Source organism: Hipposideros armiger, unplaced genomic scaffold (assembly GCF_001890085.2).
Source record: "Hipposideros armiger isolate ML-2016 unplaced genomic scaffold, ASM189008v1 scaffold_605, whole genome shotgun sequence".
NCBI classification, from domain to species: domain Eukaryota; kingdom Metazoa; phylum Chordata; class Mammalia; order Chiroptera; family Hipposideridae; genus Hipposideros; species Hipposideros armiger.
The window spans coordinates 934,201-951,894 of NW_017731955.1; the positions used below are offsets into that span (position 1 = coordinate 934,201).

General features: G+C 41.1%; 1 protein-coding gene and 1 pseudogene across 1 annotated transcript in view; both read left to right on the top strand.

Moving 5' to 3' along the window:
* LOC109371962 (putative selection and upkeep of intraepithelial T-cells protein 1 homolog) overlaps nucleotides 1-17,694 on the top strand; it is a 141,870-nt gene that overhangs the window by 95,146 nt on the left and 29,030 nt on the right. The gene's annotated exons all lie outside the window — the stretch shown is intronic.
* The window catches only part of LOC109371961 (group XIIA secretory phospholipase A2-like), a 32,054-nt pseudogene that overhangs the window by 7,064 nt on the left and 7,296 nt on the right, over nucleotides 1-17,694 (top strand).

Here is a 17,694-nt window from a genome sequence, read left to right on the forward strand (position 1 = left end):
GCTGCCCAGCTGAAGGTCGAGCTGTTGTTCACCATCTTAGCTGTAGAGGGCGCAGCGTCACTGGCCCTCATATGTGGGATCCGAACTGGGGCCCTGCTGCTCAGAGCTGGTGTCCCAAGCCAACTCTTAACCAATGCGCCACTCCACTGGCCCTTGATTTATTTTTTTGCCATCTATTTTTTTTCTATTCAGATGTGCATTTTTCTTATGCTGTGCAAGGGCTCTTACACATTGCATATGTTAATTAACTTTTTCTGCATAACAAATTACCAAAACCTTGGCAGCTTAAAACAACATACATTTATTACTTTACAGTCTCTGTAGGTTAGGAATCTGAGCATCGCTTATGTGGGTCTTCTGTTTCAGGGTCTCTCACAAGGCTCTAATTAAGGTAAGAGCCAGGGTAGGGTCTCACCTGAAGGCTCGATGGAGCTGAATCTTGCCAACAAACACGTAAGTGATTTGGGAAGCAGATCCTTTTGGGCTGTTGAACTGAATGTTTTAGTTCCCAGCTGGCTATTAGCTGGAGGCCACTCTAGGTTTCTTGCCACGTGATGCTTCCCAAAATGACAACTTGCTTCATCAAAGCCAGCAAGGAGAGAATGCATTAGCAAAATGGAAGTCAGAACCTTTCATAACTAATCACAGAAGTGACATGCCCTCAACACTGAGGCAATCTGTTGGTTGATAACCTGTCAGTTGATAGACCAGCCCACACTGAAACAGAGGGGATTACACAAGGGAATGAATGCCAAGTGGTAGAGATCCCTGGTCCCAACTTAGAGTTTATCTTACCACATTGAGTCAAGTACCATTTTTTTAAAAATCATATTCACTGCAATTATTTTTCTCACTTTGACAGAATTTTTGCTTCATTAGTGGTGTTTTGGGTACACTGATAGTTTTTTTCACTTTAGTATTTCAGATGTAAAATGTTAAGAAATACATGAAATTTGTCAAGGTAAAAATTTGCGGCCACCATATGAAGCTGTGACTGCCAGGACCTCCCTATGGTCTGCCCATCCTTCCTCCTAACAGTCAATCTAGGGTACATCCCTCACTCCTGGAGAACTGAAAAAGGAACGCTTTTTGAAGCTCTGAGGGTTCTTTGTTCATCGTTGATAATAGTCTACTCTGAAGGTGACAGAGCAGTTGTGGACCAGTCCAGTGGATTGTGGGGATTTAGGGCTACCACCAGTTCCCACTCTGCATTGGCCACCATCTAAGGGCTTCACATCAGCTTCTGAAAAAAGGAGACCAGCCCAGGGAGTCCAGCCTCTTTGCTTGGCCTGGTCACTATGAAAGCTAGAGGGTAATTGGGAAGCTCTGTCATAAAGATTATCAAAGCATGAATAGAGCGATTCAAAGGCTATATTCTCTTGTTGCCTATTGGAGAAAATGAAGCTTCTCTGATGTATCACCTGATTTGAAATGTTATATTTTTGAGATATCACATTGTACTTTTCATTGGGTTTCCTGATTTCACAAAGACAACAAAACCTTCTGACTTACTACAAAATAGCTCTTTATCCCTTTTTGTATCCAGAAAGGCAAATTAACTTTGAGGGTACAAAGGCTGACAGATGATCTCTTAATAGAATCCATAAGTCAGTAGATTGACATCTATAAAGTGCCTAAACACACACACACACACACACACACACACACACACACACACCCCTTATAACTAGACTTCTATGCCCAGTAAAAATATTCTTCAAAAAATAAGATAAAATAAAACATTTTTTGAAAAGTAAAAGCTGAGGGAATTTGTAGTTAGCAGATCTACACTAAAAACAACACTAAAGGGATTTCTTCAGGCAGAAGGAGAATAATCCCAATTGCAAATATAAAAAGGCAGGAAAGAATAAAGAATACAAGACAAAGTTCAAGCACTATTAGGAAATGGTAAAAGGAATATTTTGTATTATGGTAATAAATCAAGGATGAATAATATAATCTCTAGGATAACTACAAAATAGTAATAGAGTATAAAACTAAAATTTTAATAGAAGGAGAAATAAAATGAAAACATTTAATCCACAAGAAACCAGGAAAGAAGAATAAAAGGGACATTGTGTAACTAATAAATTAACAAAAAAAACTCAAATAAAAAATAAAAAGTTTGTTAATTATAAAGAAGAAAAGAAAGGAGGTAAAGGACCATGAAACAGATGGACCAAATAGAAAATAAGTAGTAAGATGGTAGATATCAACTCAACTATATTAGTAATTACATGAAAATAAATGAAGTAAATGCTTCAAATAGAAGAATAATATTGTCATAATGGTTAAAAATAAGTTGAAAATGCTTCTTCCATGAAACACACTTTCAGTATAAGAATACAAAGTGGGTTAAAAGTAAAAGAATGGATAATGACAGCCTGTGTAAAAGGTAACCAAGAGAAAACTGATGTATTGGGTTGTCAGAAAAGTCATGACACATTTTTGCAACGAAAAACATAGAAAAACTATGTCATGACTTTTCCGACAACCCAATAGCTACTCTAAGATCATACAAAATAGAACATAAGGCAAAAAACATTTGTAGAGATAAAGAGAAACATTTCATATTGATACATAATGATAAAGATGTCTAGCACAAAAATATCACATTCATAACACATACAGTATATACACTAATCTTATACCTCCCAATCCTATTTCACCATCTTTGTATGTATCAAGGACATGCAACAAAGTCCAATGATATGTTCTTCTATCTGAGTGCCTGCAATGGACTGAATTTTTGTGTCCTCCCAAAATTCATATGTTGAAATCTAACACCCTTTCCCCAGTGTAATTATATTAGGAAGTGGGGCCTTTGGGAGGTAATTAGATCATGAGATTGGAACCCTCACAAATGGAATTAATGCCCTTACAAAACAGACACCAGAGGCTGGCCAAGTGGCTCAGTTGATTAAGAGTTAGCTTAAAAGCATGAGCTCTGAGCAACAGGGTCACCAGTTTGATTCCCACATGGGCCAGTGACACTGTGCCCGAGCTGAGCTATCGCTGAGCTGCCAACAGGTGGCAGAATAGCTCTGCTGGTGAAAGTACGTGCTCCTAACAACAAAACTGCCTGTTCGATGGTGGGCTATGCCTGCCCACAACTAAGAACAAACTTGGCACCTTGAGCTGAGCTGCCACCCAGATGGCTCAGTGGATAGAGTGTGCACTCTTAACAACAAGGCTGCCAATTCGACTCCCGCATGGGATGGTGACTACACCCACCCTCAACTAAGATTGAACACAGCACCTTGAGCTTAGAGGCCACGAGCTGCCAATGGGCAGCCAGATGGCAACTGGTGCCCTCCACAGCTAAGACTGAAGAACAACAACTTGGCTGGTCCCCTCCCCCAATTCTCCAACACTGTTCCCCTCCCCCAGTTCCCCAATTTAAAAAAAATTTTTTTTAATAAAATCTTAAAAAAAAAAAAAAGAGAGAGAGAGACACCAGAGAGTGAGGATACAACAAGAGGATGGCAGTTTGCAACCTGGAAAAGAGCCTTCATTAGCACCCAACCACACTGGCATCCTGATCTCAGACTTCCAACCTCCAGAACTGTGAGAAACACATTTCTGGTGTTTATAAGCCACCTAGGCTATGGTACTTTGTTAACAGCAGCCTGAATTAACTAAGAGAGTGCCTACCTTTGCTTTCTCTACAACCCTTGTTCTTCTTGCATGAGGCTTTTGTCAAGTTTTCACAAGTTGTTTGGGGTCCATGGTTTGGCGTCTGCGTTTGTTTCTGGGCTCTCTGGAGCCTGGCTTTTTTTCTGCTTTTATCTCTGCACCAGCAAGGCTTTCAGCCTTATCTATTGTAAAACTATCACCTAAGCAATGGCATGAACGCACACCTCACAGACTTTTTGGACAGGAGGCTGATCTGGTATGCAGTATCTCCTTCCAGAAATAACGCCCCATGACATTATATTTTGGAGATTACGATCTGCCAAGCTGAGCTTGCATGACTCATCTGCGTCAAGGTTGCTGCCTCGCCCGCCCAGGGGCTGGTCCTCCTCATCTATTTCCACTTTTCTTGTACGTGGCCTAGCCCAACTCAGAGAAAAGAATTTTTATATAAGCTATAAATGTCATTTTCAGGAAACAGTAACTAAGTAGAAATTACTTTTCTCTCTTGCTGGTGGTGAGAGGTTTTATCATCTTCCCTCCGAGAACACCCTACTCTTATTGGAAACTACGCCTTGTTAAACCATCTTGAGGTCAGCAAATACTAACAAGCCTGGGCTTTAGCTAGTGCCAAGGCTTCTGAGACAAGTGAGAACATAGTACATAATAGACAAGGCGAGAGTATTCTCTCTGTGTGGGACAGGAGGAAAAGGGAAGAAGGAAAGGTGATCATTATAATAATATCACGTTGTGTCATGAGCCATATAACACTTCTATGAACCCCAAGTCGTTGGTAAAGCAGAGAATATTACAAATGCTTGGAATATTCAATTTCTTCTGGAAATTATTAAAGTCAATGAGATCTGCTTTTTGGTTGATTTGATAAGAAAGCTGAACAGGGACAGAATGCCTGGATGTAGGGAATAGAGACACCGCTGACATGGATATTTTGATTCTATGGAAGTTTGAAGAGGTTTTTGGACTTCCCCAAAATATGGAACTAGTTAGGATTCAAGGACACTTCACACAGGACATTGGGGAAGAGGGGGCACCTGAATGAGATCTGGATCACATGTACATTCAGTAAATGTCATGTCCAATTCTGTTATAGCCAACTCTTATTTCTGAAGCAGCCAGAAGAGTCCCTTATCTACTTTATGGTCCCAGATACTGGCTTGTGACCTCTCAGGAGCCCCCAGACTGGTATAAGTCCCCAGTCTTGGATTAAAGAGGGAGACTCCAACTCATAACCTCTTTTTATCCTCACCAATTAACTAACCAAAGCCCCCATGACTACTGCCCGCAACCTTGGGTTCATAGTTGGGATTTTAATTTCAAAGGCCTGAAGCTCTTTTCCCACACCTGCTGTTTCTTGAGACTGTGCCTCCATTAATGACCTTATTGTTGTGGGAAGTGGATCAGGAACTGAGAGGGTGAATATCAGAGACTTCCTATTGCTTTCAGGAGTTTGCAGCCTGTCCCTGCTACTGCTTAAATCTAGTGGGATGTACATCTTACAAGTCCCACAGTATTCAGATGTGACTTGTAAAGCCTTACTGTGTCCTCTCACACACCATTGCTTCTCTCTGGGACTTAGTTTCACTAAATTAATGATGAACAGAGATATTTGTTGACTGGTTCTGTGATGCTAAGAATAAGATCAGGTCATTCATTACAAAGAAAGAGTGACAATTCTATCCACCTCTCCTTGTACCTCCATTGTATTTTTTAAATTCCCTGCTTGATTTCTTTAGTCCTAATTTTTACCCTGGCTCTGCCTGGAAGCCTGTTTTCTTTGGAATAGGGTCTCTGCCTGGCTCTAATCGGCCCTAATAGAGATAGTACTTTTGATCCTAAACTGTTACCTCTGTCAGTTCTCCTAGAAGTTGGTCTCTGGCTGCTTCCGAGGTTTGACAGTTAAGTTCGTGAACTGATTACAATGCTGTTGCTAATCATTTTTTATATCAGAGGGATTATTCATTATGAATTTGTACCAACCGGATGAACAGTTAAACAAGTGTACTATTTGAAAGTGTTGAAAAGGCTGCGTGATAAAGTTAGATGGCTTGAACTTTTCACCAACAATTCATGGCTCTTGCATCATGACAGTGCACCAGCTCACACAGCACTGTCTGTGAGGGAATTTTTAGCCAGTAAACAAATAACTGTATTGGAACACCCTCCCTACTCACCTGATCTGCCCCAATGACTTCTTTCTTTACCTGAAGATAAAGGAAATATTGAAAGGAAGACATTTTGATGACATTTAGAACATCAAGGATAACATGACGACAGATCTGATGGCCATTCCAGAAAAAGAGTTCCAAAATTGCTTTGGACTAGGGTGGACTAGGCACTGGCATTGGTGCGTAGCTTCCCAAGGGGAGTTTTTCGAAGGTGACCATAGTGATATTCAGCAGTGAGGTGTGTAGCACTTTTTCTAGGATGAATTTGCGAACTTAATTATCCGACCCCGTATACTGCATATTATTAGCTACCAGTCTTTGTAATCTAGGACCTGATAGCCTTTAAAAGAATTGCTCCTAGATTCTGCCCTCTTGTCACCAATCATTGTGCCCATAATCTGTTACCATGTCTTCTAGGGGACCAAGCAGGTCCACGTGGCCTGTGTGAACCCTCTGTCTAGATGTCCTCCCTTTGTTCTATGCTTGCTGTATTCAAGGACTGGGACTTTCTATTACATATGTTTTCATTGAGATTCCTCCATTTTTTCCTATGAATTCAGGCTTCAACAGATGCTCTTCATTTTACAGAAAAAAAAAAAAAGAAAGATGACAGAGTCTTGTTGGCTGCTGATTACTAGACCCCAGACGTTCTGGTTGAATCTGGGAAGGAAAGACAAATCTCTGGATTGGAAGGTCTCTCTGGAATACTCTATGGTATAAAGGCGGAAATATTGTCGTCTGTTTAGTGGCTCGCCATGTGTCCCTTGCTTTTTTTCAAAGCTCTCTCACAGCCTGCTTTAAGGACCATCATGATTGTAAGGTAGGTTGGTGAGCTACTTCATTTTTTACCACATTAGTAGTAAGTAAAAGAGGGTTTAAAAAGTGTAAGCCACTTGCTTAAAATGATGCAAAACTATATCTGCTTGAGAGAAGCAAAATTGTTTAGTTTGAATAGAAAGCCCTATGAAAACATGGACTTCTTTTCATTTTGGCTATTCCCCTACCTTCCCGCTCTCCATTTCCTATCCCAATCAATTAAAACTAGGCAGTAGCCCAGACCAGGGATTTCAGGCAGAGCCAGGGCAGAGATCTGAACTGAAGGAATCAACAGCATATCTAAAGAATGGAATGGCCGTGCAAAGGGAGGTAGATGTTATTGTCATTTATTCTTTCTACTTTCTGTTCGGTCGCTAGAGTATAATCCAGGAATAACCTGGATTCTCTCCTAGGCTTTTTGTTTACAACCTGTCTTCAGTCCAAGCTCCTATTTGGCAAAGGAGTTTCTGCCATGCTTCTTAAAACTCCCCATCTACAATTCCGTCTTCTACCGTATTTCAGCTAGAAAAACGTCTTACTTAAAGATAGCGCACATAATTTCACGTATATCTGCAGATAGTCTGTGGAAACTGTAAGACCCGCTCTTCCAGTTTATTAATTGTCTGCTATGCCGTTGGTATCTACTAAGGAAAGACATGTGTTGGGGGCAGTGGGAGAGAAGTGGTATGTCTCATTCTTCCCTTCCTTTTCTCCTTAAATATTAAAAAATGTTTCCTTTTCTAGCTCTCAGAGGAATACGAACTCAGCTGGGGTAATGGAGTGGGCAAAGAAATAACAGGATTAAAAAAAATCTATTTTCGGGGCCGGCCGAGTGGCGCGATGGTTAAGAGCTGGCTTGGGACGCCAGAGGGCCCCGGTTCGGATCCCACATATGAGGGCCAGTGACACTGCCCTGCCCTCCACAGCTAAGATGCTGAACAACAGCTCAACCTGGAGCTGGGCTCCTGTGAGTCGCCCGTGACCAGCGTAGGCTGCAGCTCCTGTGGCAGTGGGTTGCCATGGGCTACCGTGTGTAGCCAGCAGCTGCCATGAGTGGCCATTCAGAAGCCGGCGACTGATCTGCCTCGCTTGGGAAGAGCGCAATGATGGTGCCAACTTGGGCCAGTGAAGCAACGTCCTCCACAACTAGACTGAAGAACAAAACGACATCAACTTGTCTATTCCCCTTCCCCCAATTCCCCAGCGCTGTTCCCATCCCCCAATTCCCCAATAAAAAAATCTTAAAAAAAATCTATTTCTCTAACATGCCCTAGATTCAGCTGTTCTGACAGATACTTAATATCTTATGAGATATAATTGCAAGAGAAAGAACTTGTCAATTTAAGAAATCTTTTGCAAAATGAATGGTCTACCCCTCCATGTTTGTGCAGTTATCATGTTTGGCTGCTATAAAGGCTATGATAATCAAGTTTTTCTAGCCGATTAGTGAGTAGGATCATGGTCCTTAAGTTTCTCTTGTCCTAGATAAATGCAAGTGGGATGTCAAAGTCACATTCGTATTCACCATATTTACATTTAATTAACTCAGAACTGACCTTTGTTCCATGGTGTGGTTTCACAAACATGAGACTTAGTTCTATTTAATATACACAGTAACATTTTGAGAACAGAATTAATATTCTTCTTTTATAAAGTCTTGCTTCAGGTCATGTAGCACACAGTAAAAAAGGCAGGATTATAACATAGGCCAGTGTGACTCCATCTGTTACTTCACATTAACTTTACAAGGGGGGTTATCACACAGACCACGGGGATATCAGACTGTGGAGTTCCCCTTAATAGGGACTCCAGGAAGTAAGTAACACAAGAGTCTGTGATCTAGTTCAGGTGTGGCAGGTTGAGCAGGCAGTTTCTAGAATTCAGCAGACTGGCAGGGTTCAGGATCCAGGAGCTCAGGGAATCAGCTAAAATAGCCCCAAAGAGCAGATTGGTCAGAGAAATTTTGTTATTGCTGGGTTTTGTTTTCTTTTGTTTTGCTATGTATGAGACTCCATACCTAAAGCTGTTGTCAGCCATACTTTCCGAAAGTACTTAGAATATGCTTCATTGTGATGCTGCATGAAGTTCTCTCTGGAACAAAGTTGAGTTGGGTCAAGGCAAGGGACAATGCTGGAGGGTCATTCTCAGGAATTTAGGAGGAGGGACCATGGCAGAAGTGATGGCCACAGATGGAATACTAGGCAGGTACACAGAAAACAAGCAGACCAAATTCCAGGGGGAGACAGCTGCCATAAACCAATTCTAGGCAAGACTTGTGAAGCTAATTGAGTTCTGACTGGTGAGAAATGGACTGGGTGAGCTTCAGAAATGTTAAAGAAGGACATGGAGAGTGTCTGATATGTTTGACATACCCACTCTGATCTCTAAGGCATCTCAAATTTGATTATGTGAATATTAAAAGTGTGGGCTGGAGGATTGAGAGAAGGCGGGGATAGCTAGTATTTCAACTCAAGCAGCATAGAAAGACTTGTGTCTTTCTGAAGTCTATGGACAGCGCTTTGGGCTTCCTGACCACAGGGAGGGACTGACATTGACTTGCAGCTAAGGTGATTCATTTTTTTCTGCTCCTAAATAAGAGATCTTCACCAAGAAATCAGAATGGCATCCAGCAACACTTGATTTCAACAGTGAGAAAGACTCAGTCTTTCCAACCTGCTCAGGCCTCCAACAGCACTGAGACCTCCCCAGCTCTGCTCTTCCCTTTGAAAAACGTCAATCCCACCATGCTCCTTGTCTTTGCATTATACGTCACTTCAAAATTCAAATTCCTGTTAGCGCCTCTTCTTTTAGTTCCTTTTATACCTTTACTCTTTCCTTTCTTTTTTTTTTTTACCCATTCTATTGACCCAGGATACTCGTTCTATGTAAATTCACTCTATCCTCCATCTTTGCCTTATTTATATAATTCTTTTCTTTCCCTCCTTCTGATGATTAATTTTGTATGTCAATTTTGTAGTTCATGGTTTCCAGTTTTTGGTAAAACACCAGTCTAGATGTTGCTCTAAAGATATTTTTAAAGGTTTTATTAATGCTTAAATCAGTAGACTTTCAGTAAAGCAGATTACCCTCAATAATGTGGGGGGCTTCATCCAATCAGTCAAAAACCTTAAGAGAAAAGACTGAGGTCCCCCAAAAAAGAAGGACTCCTGCCTTTGTACCCAAGACTGCAATATTAACTCTTCCCTTGGGTTTCCATACTCTTGGCCAGCCTTACGTATCTCAGATTCGACATCCCCACAACTGCATGAGGTAAAATAAATCTCTCCATATATTACATATACACATCCTATTGGTTTTGTTTCTCTGGAGAATCTTGACTAATTCACTCCCTTAAGGAAAACTTGACTCAGCCCCCATGGAAACCACCCACCACTGGGTGGGTGTCAGTAATTGTTTTTTCTCTCCCACAATAGACCACAGACCCAGGAAGCAGAGTAAGCATTTTGTAAGCCTCCCGTATAGTTCTTCAGAAGTCATATTCTTTTCTTTTTTTTTGTTGTTTTAAAGACTTTTATTGGGGAATTGGGGGGTTGGGAACAGTGCTGAGGAATTGGGGGAAAGGGAACAGACAAGTTGCTGTCGTTCTTTGTTCTTCAGCCTAGTTGTGGAGGACATTGCTTCACTGGCCCAAGTTGGCACCATCAGTGCGCTCTTCCCAAGCGAGGCAGATCAGTTGCTGGCTTCTGGACGGCTGCTCACTGCGGCTGCTGGCCGCTCACGCTGGCTGCTGGCTACACACGGTAGCCCATGGCAACCCACTGCCACAGGGGCTGCAGCCTACGCTGTCACCGGCGACTCACGGAAGCCCAGCTCCAGGCTGAGCTGTTGTTCAGCATCTTAGCTGTGGAGGACAGTGTTACTGGCCCTCATGCGTGGGATCCGAACCGGGGCCCTCTGGTGTTCCAAGCCAGTTCTTTTTTTTTTTTTTTAGCTGAGCCATCTTGCTACCTGTTGGCAGCTCAGCGGCAACTCAGCTCAGGCTGGGCATCGAACCGCTGTTGCTAAGAGCTCGCACTCTTGCGCGAGCTCTTAACCAACTGAGCCACTCGGCCGGCCCTCCAAGCCAGTTCTTAACCATCGCGCCACTCGGCCGGCCCGTCATATTCTTTTCTTATCAGGTAAAAACCCATTCTTCTTTGTTATTGATGCTATCCAACCCAGATAGTATTAGTTTTATTCTTACTTTTGTCCTCTACCAACCTTCACCTCACTTCCACTCATTCATCCAAGAGAACAGTGTCTGGCTCTAGCTTATGCATTTGGGACAGTGATATCTATCTTGGAGGGTAGTTGTCAGAACTAGAGTCAATATGTATGAAAGACCTAATACTGTATGACCAATAGTAAGCACTTGATGCATAGGAGTTTTTAGCAATTATAATGTTTTTATCCAGCACAGGTCCTTGTATAACCATATGAGGCTCCAATGAATGTAAGGACAAACATCCAACACTCCTGCTGTAAAAATTCTTTGACCTTCACTCCAAAAACTTTTACCTGAACTCCTCTTTGGCCACTCATACTGCAGCAGTGTCCTTTATCTTATTAGTTTAAGAGGGAAGCATCTTTCTTAAAACTGTCCAGTCACTTACAACAAACTCATTTTATATTATTCAGCCAGAATAAAAGGCTTGCTTAAGAAACCCATTCCTGTGATTTCCGTGACAAGAAAATGTCCTCAAATACTACGGACCTCTTGCCCACCACTGTACTTCTCCCAACAAAGAGAGAGAAGGTGTTATGGTTGGTTGGTGACAGTATTAGCGCACATTTTTCTCAATTTACAGGGAGACAATTTGCCGAAAGTCAGTTACCACACAGATTCAATCTCCTCAGTGTGAAAACCTAGACAGTGTGCTTATTTCTCAAACACCAGTTTCTTTTCAAATGATCTCAAGATGATAGGAGTGGGGAGGACGGGTGGGCAGGGAGTGCTAACAAGCCCATTTGATTCTCACACTAAGCCAGCAATTTTATCAGTGATAAAAAAAACAACATCATTTATTAGCCATCTTAGATGTCTCCTGTCACCATGCAAAACTGCTCTACCTATCTGAAATTGGAAAGTACAAAATACCAATTTCATACCTTTATACCTTCAGGTTTTCTCACACAGTTTCCTACTATAACTGACCTTTCACCCTCATTAAGACATAGCCCTAAACTCCCTCTGTGCTTTGTCATGATAACCAATGCTGAATTGATCTCATTTCCAACAAAGCTCTGGCTATGTGGAGCAGGGACTGTTGGTGGCTATTGTCTAGAGCAGCAGTTCTCAACCTTCCTAATGCCACAACCCCTTAATACAGTTCCTGGTGTTGTGGTGACCCCCAACCATACAATTATTTTTGTTGCTACTCTATAACTGTAATTTTGCTACTGTTATGAATCATAATGTAAATATCTTTTTGTTTCCCGATGGTCTTAGGCGACCACTGTGAAAGGGTCGTTCAACCCCCAAAGGGGTCGCGACCCACAGGTTGAGAACCGCTGGTCTAGCGTCTGATGGGCTTCATGCATAAAACATCTCTAATAAGAATGAGAGACTGGAAGGTCCTGGATGGACACAAGCAAAATAGTGGTCCAAGCTCCAAAAGGGGAAAATGGTGTTACCATGTTATGCACCGAGATGCCGTAAGGCATGAATAAAGGGAGCCCCTGCTGGGGCTCACCCTCAGTGGCTGATGAGAAGTCACATCCTCACTCTGGACTCTAACCTACAAAATACCTAATCTCTCCTAACCTCTTGATCATAATTACCAAAGGGCCAGATTCAAATCTCATCTCTGAGTAACTCCTCTTCATCCCCAACGTGAAGGTTGTTTTAATTTCTTAAGATTTTTCAAGAAACAATGATAATTGATGATACTTCCAATCATAAAAGAAAGAGAAGTATCACACACAAAAAATACATATACCAAATGGAATTTTGTAAGGGGATATTTGACAGGGAATTTCCTTCATTTAGGAGTTTGGCTGATGCTTAGACATACTTCTGCAGCTGTTCTATTGCTGGTGGTAACGTGTCTTGTCTTGACTTGAGCCTGCTCATTTGAATCATCCACTGTGACTGAGCTGGTTGCCAGTGCAGTTCTGCCTTGCTCTGTTCTCATTATATAGCAGCAACGGTGGTGTTTCTGGGCGCATGGAGGGAGCAAGGACTTGTTCAAATTTTGAATGGATTAAGTCATATACAGGTGAGTAGTCTAATGCTCCTCTTCCAATCTAGCAGTGGCCAGTCTCGGGTTCCATTTTGTAATTCTGATGAAAAATCTAATTTTCCTTACTCTGATTTTCCTGCCAAGGGAAGTTTGCTGCTGGCCCATTTTGGGAAAGCTCACAGAGACAGACAATTTGAGTCCTATGGTGAGTTCAGGGGCAAATCATTTCTGGGAAAAGTAGATGTAGAGAAGAAGTTTGCCTTCTCTTTTGTCAGATAGGTTAGGTTATAGATACTAATAGAAACATGAAATGCAGAAAAATGTGCATTCAGGATAAGATCAAGGGATACTTAGTCCTCTTTATGACAATGACTCATTCTGATTTTTCCTTAGATCAGTGTCATTTAAACTAGTCTCCCTCAGATTTAAGGTGCTTCCATCTTCAGAAATATAAAAGGCCAGGTGTCAATGTTTCACAGTGTGTTGATTTAGGGGCAGGCTGTAATAGATAGGACACATTCATGCTCTCCTAGTGGAGACATATGGATGATTCTACGTGTGTGTGTGTACACATATAAAATAAAATAAAAACACGTTTTTTAGAATAGCAAGCCTTTTGATCAACTCTGACTTCCAGTGTTTCAACTACATTATTACCTGTTTCCCCAAGAGAAAATAGTGTGGAGTTTGCTTGTAATACTACCCCACCAAGGGAGAAAATAGGTATAGCTACTCTAGTCCTCAAGAGAGTAACTAGTTATAAAGCTATAAATAATGTTTATGACTTTTCCCACTACCTAACCTAGGTTCTCTTTTCATTCATCTCAGAATATTGGGGTTCTCTACCTGGTAGGGAGACCCTAATCTTCATTCCTGAAGCATTTGAGTCTTTAGTGTTCTTGCCTTTATTACATTACTGTGGTCTTTCATTAACATCTACTACTGAACTTGAAGTAATTAGGTGTGTTCAGGAGAACCCCTGGATTCCAGGCATAGTTCTCTCTGACTCGAAAATGTCTCCTTCCTTTTGATAACTGGGTTTCAATACATTTTTATGTGCCTGTTGATTCAGTGGCCTAAGGAACCCAAGCTGGCCAGGTGGCAGTCTCAACATCCTTGTCACCAGGCAAATATTGCTCACTCTTACAAAGTTATTCCTCCCTTGAGAAGCTCTTTCAACTGACAGAGCTCAAAATTATGGGAATGGGAAGCAAAAGTATAATGAATGGATTATTGGGTACGATAGTAAGAGAACCTCTCCCACTTTTGTCTCTCTAGATTGAACCTATGCATTTTGGCAATGGAATTAAAAACACCATGTACAAGTCACTGATTCAAAGATGGACTGATTCTTATGGTGTAGTGTTGCAACTTTGCAGGCGGTGCTTTCCAGCTAGCACCACACCTGAGTCTTCAATAGGCCATTCTAATGGTCTATAAGACCAGCTGTTCCTGTGTAAAGGAATGTACGGTAAGATCTGTCAATTCCATAAGTGGGAGCTCATCGCTGCACTTTTTTATGGTAAAATTAGTTCCTCAACCAGGAACCATTTTGTATGGAACACCATGACTACAATAACGCATTGTTATAAATCTCTTCTTGGTGATGCTGACAGAAGCATGGCAGTCGAGGAAGGCAAAGACATATACAGGATAATTATCCAATCCAGTGAAGAAAAATTACCTGTTTCTCCATGGTGGCAGAGGTCCAATATAATCAATTCGTGGAGAATAGTTTCTCATCCAGAGGGATCATCAAAAACATGGGACTTAATGTTTAATCTCTTGCATTAACAGTTGGGCAATCAGTGGTTTCAGTAGGCAGACACTGTGGGGAGGGAAAATCCATCTTGTTGAGCTCATGCATAGACCGCAACCCACCACCATGGCTGTTTTGTATATGAGCCCATTAAACAAATACCAGAGTTGCTCACAGAAAAGGCTGATTGACATCCACAGGGTCAGACACCATGTCCACTTGATTATTGAGGGCTTCTTCTGCAATAAGCAACCTTGGATGACCATGCAAATAATTCATGAATTGCTCATACTTTGTGCTCCTTGTGAGAGATACATTCACACATGAACTTTTCCAGACTGCCTGTCACTAATCTTCCTACTTTGTTCATTCCAGGATTCTGCTCAGTTGGCCAATCCATCAGCTGTTTCATGAGCCAGTGTAGATCTTTATGCTCACCTATTGTCTTATTATCATGCACCTCGTCTCTACTAGAGCCCAGGAGCAAGCCAGAAGCTGATTCTCTAAAGGAGAATAGCTATTTGTGGACGATGGTATGACTTCTCTCCAAATCTGTAGATATTTACATGGTTGTTCTTGAAAATGAAGAACTGAGTTGGGCAATCTGATTTCAAAGCTCAATATATACCAATCAAGACAGTGTGCTATGGTTGTAAAGACGGTGTGCTGTTGCTGTAAAGACACACAAATAGATCAATGAAATAGAATAGAGTCCAGAAATAGACCCAAATTTTCTGCACTTTGAACTTTTGTAAGAAATCAGTTATCAATATATGCATCTATCCCTCTGACAATAAAACACTGTTTTGATTATTATAATACATCTTTAGATTAAATAGTGTTAAATCTTCAACTTCGTCATTAAAAAAAATTGTTTGGTTATTCTGCATCCTGGACTTTTCCATACAATTTTTGTTGAACTATGTAATTTCTTCAAAAAACTTGCTCGGATTTTGGGATGAAGTTTAGTTTATAGATAAATTTGAAAGTATGGGCTTATAAACAATACTGAGTCTTTCAATCTGTGGCCATAATGTATCTCTCCACTCACATGGGTCTTCTTTAATTTCTTCAAAGATGTTTTATAATTTTCATTGTAAAATTTTTATACTTATTTTATTAGATTTATTTTTATATGTTTGATTTTTGATTAGCGAATAGAATAAGCATCAGTGAATAGGATTACCATTACTTTTTCTTTTTGATCTTTATGCCTTTACCTTTGCCTTCCTGCACTGGATAGGATAAGTACACTGTTTTGTTTTGTTTTTAAGATTTTATTGGGGAATTGGAAGGGGAACAGCCAAGTTGCTGTCCTTCAGTCTTAGTTGTGGAGGGCGCAGCTAGCTCAGCTCCAACCAAGTCCAGTCACCATCTGGCCGCCCATCAGCAGCTCATGGCCACTCAACTCAAGGTGTGTGTTCAATCTTAGTTGTGGGGGTGGGTTGGGCAGGGAAGGGGGAGTGGCACAGCTCACCATTCCATGCAGGAGTTGAACCGGCAACCTTGTTGTTAGGAGCATGTGCTCTCAACAGCTGAGCTATCCTGACACCTGTTGGCAGCTCAACTGCAGCTCAGTTCGGGCTCAGCTGCAGTTGAGCCCATGTGGGAATCAAACCAACAACCCTGTTACTCAAAGCTTGGCTGTTCCCTTTCCCCAATTCTGCAATAAAATATGTGTGTGTGTGTGTGTGTGTGTGTGTGTGTGTGTGTGTGTGTGTGTGTTCCTTCTTTTGCCAGGCTTCTAATATGGGGGACTGAATTAATCTAATTTATATTTGAGCCGCGTCTGAGCAATTTCAGCTTTCACTGGATTCAGTTTCACTGCTTGTTTCAAGTACTTTGGGAATGGGATCAGGACTTTCCTTTAAAAAGTGCCTGGGAGTAAGTTGTATGAGATGTCTTTATGCTCTACAATCCAGTTGTCATCTTCCTGATCTCTGAGAGGTCCTTCTCTGCTTTACATTCCTATAACTGGCTTTTTGGTTCACTGGGGAATTCTTTTTGCTCTCCTGTCATAATTTAGGTATTCTGTTTCTTAGGAGATCTTTCACTGCCTTCTTTCCCTGCCCCTAGCTGTTAGAAGGTCAATGCAGTGCTATTGATAAAGGAGTCTCTAGAAAGAATTCCTCTCATATTTTCTACCTTTCCCTCAATCTTCAGAAGCCACTGCCTTGCACTTAGGTACATCCTGCATGCCTCTGGAAATTTCTCTCACCTCTTATGCCCTGTCCCCACCCAGCCTTTGGTACTCATGAACTAATTGAATTCCCATGGGAAAGAATTGGTGTTGTAGACAGACTTGTTCGGTGGCAAAAGCTCCTCTAACCTATCAGCTTAGCACACATATGACTGCTAAAAGTGTAGCTTATTTTGTCTTACTAGTATCTATGGTGGATTTCTCTTCCTTGAAAAAACCCACCAGAGGTGAAAGAAGTAGAAATAGGTCTCTTTTCACCTAGAAAAGTTTTCTTATTTTCTGGAATTTAGTTCCTTAGGTTTCTTGGAGCCCTTAGTTCTCTTGTGGGCTTTAAAAAGTTATAACTCTATAGCTTAGCAACATTTTCATATTTAGTGTGGGAGTAACAATCTCTTATTACATAAAATTTGAAATGATTTTAAACTTTCATCAATGTTTCAAGAATAGTACAAAGAAATAATATGCCCAGAGATCCCTTAAGTTTCACTGTTTATCCCAATGAAGTTCTTTATAGCAAAAGGATCCAATCCAAGATTATGCATAGTATCCAGTTTTCACGTCTCTCTTGTCATTTTAAATCTGGAAAAGTTTCTCAGTTTTTCCTTCACTTTAATGACCTGGGCATTTTTTATTATTATAGAACACTTATCAATTTGAGTTTGTGTGATGTTTCTTCTTGATTAGACTCAGGTTAATTATTTTAGGCTGAAATACAACATAATAAATACTATTTATTCTTGTTCTTGTTGCATTGTGTCTGGTAGAACATAAAGAAAGAGAAAGAAAATATATATGCTAAGGATATATATACCAGTCATAAGGAGAATATGTATTTTCTCTCTCTTTCTTCCCTCCCTTCTTCTCTCCCTCCCTCCTTTCCTTCTCTCTCTCTCTCTCTCTCTCTCTCTCTCTCTCTCT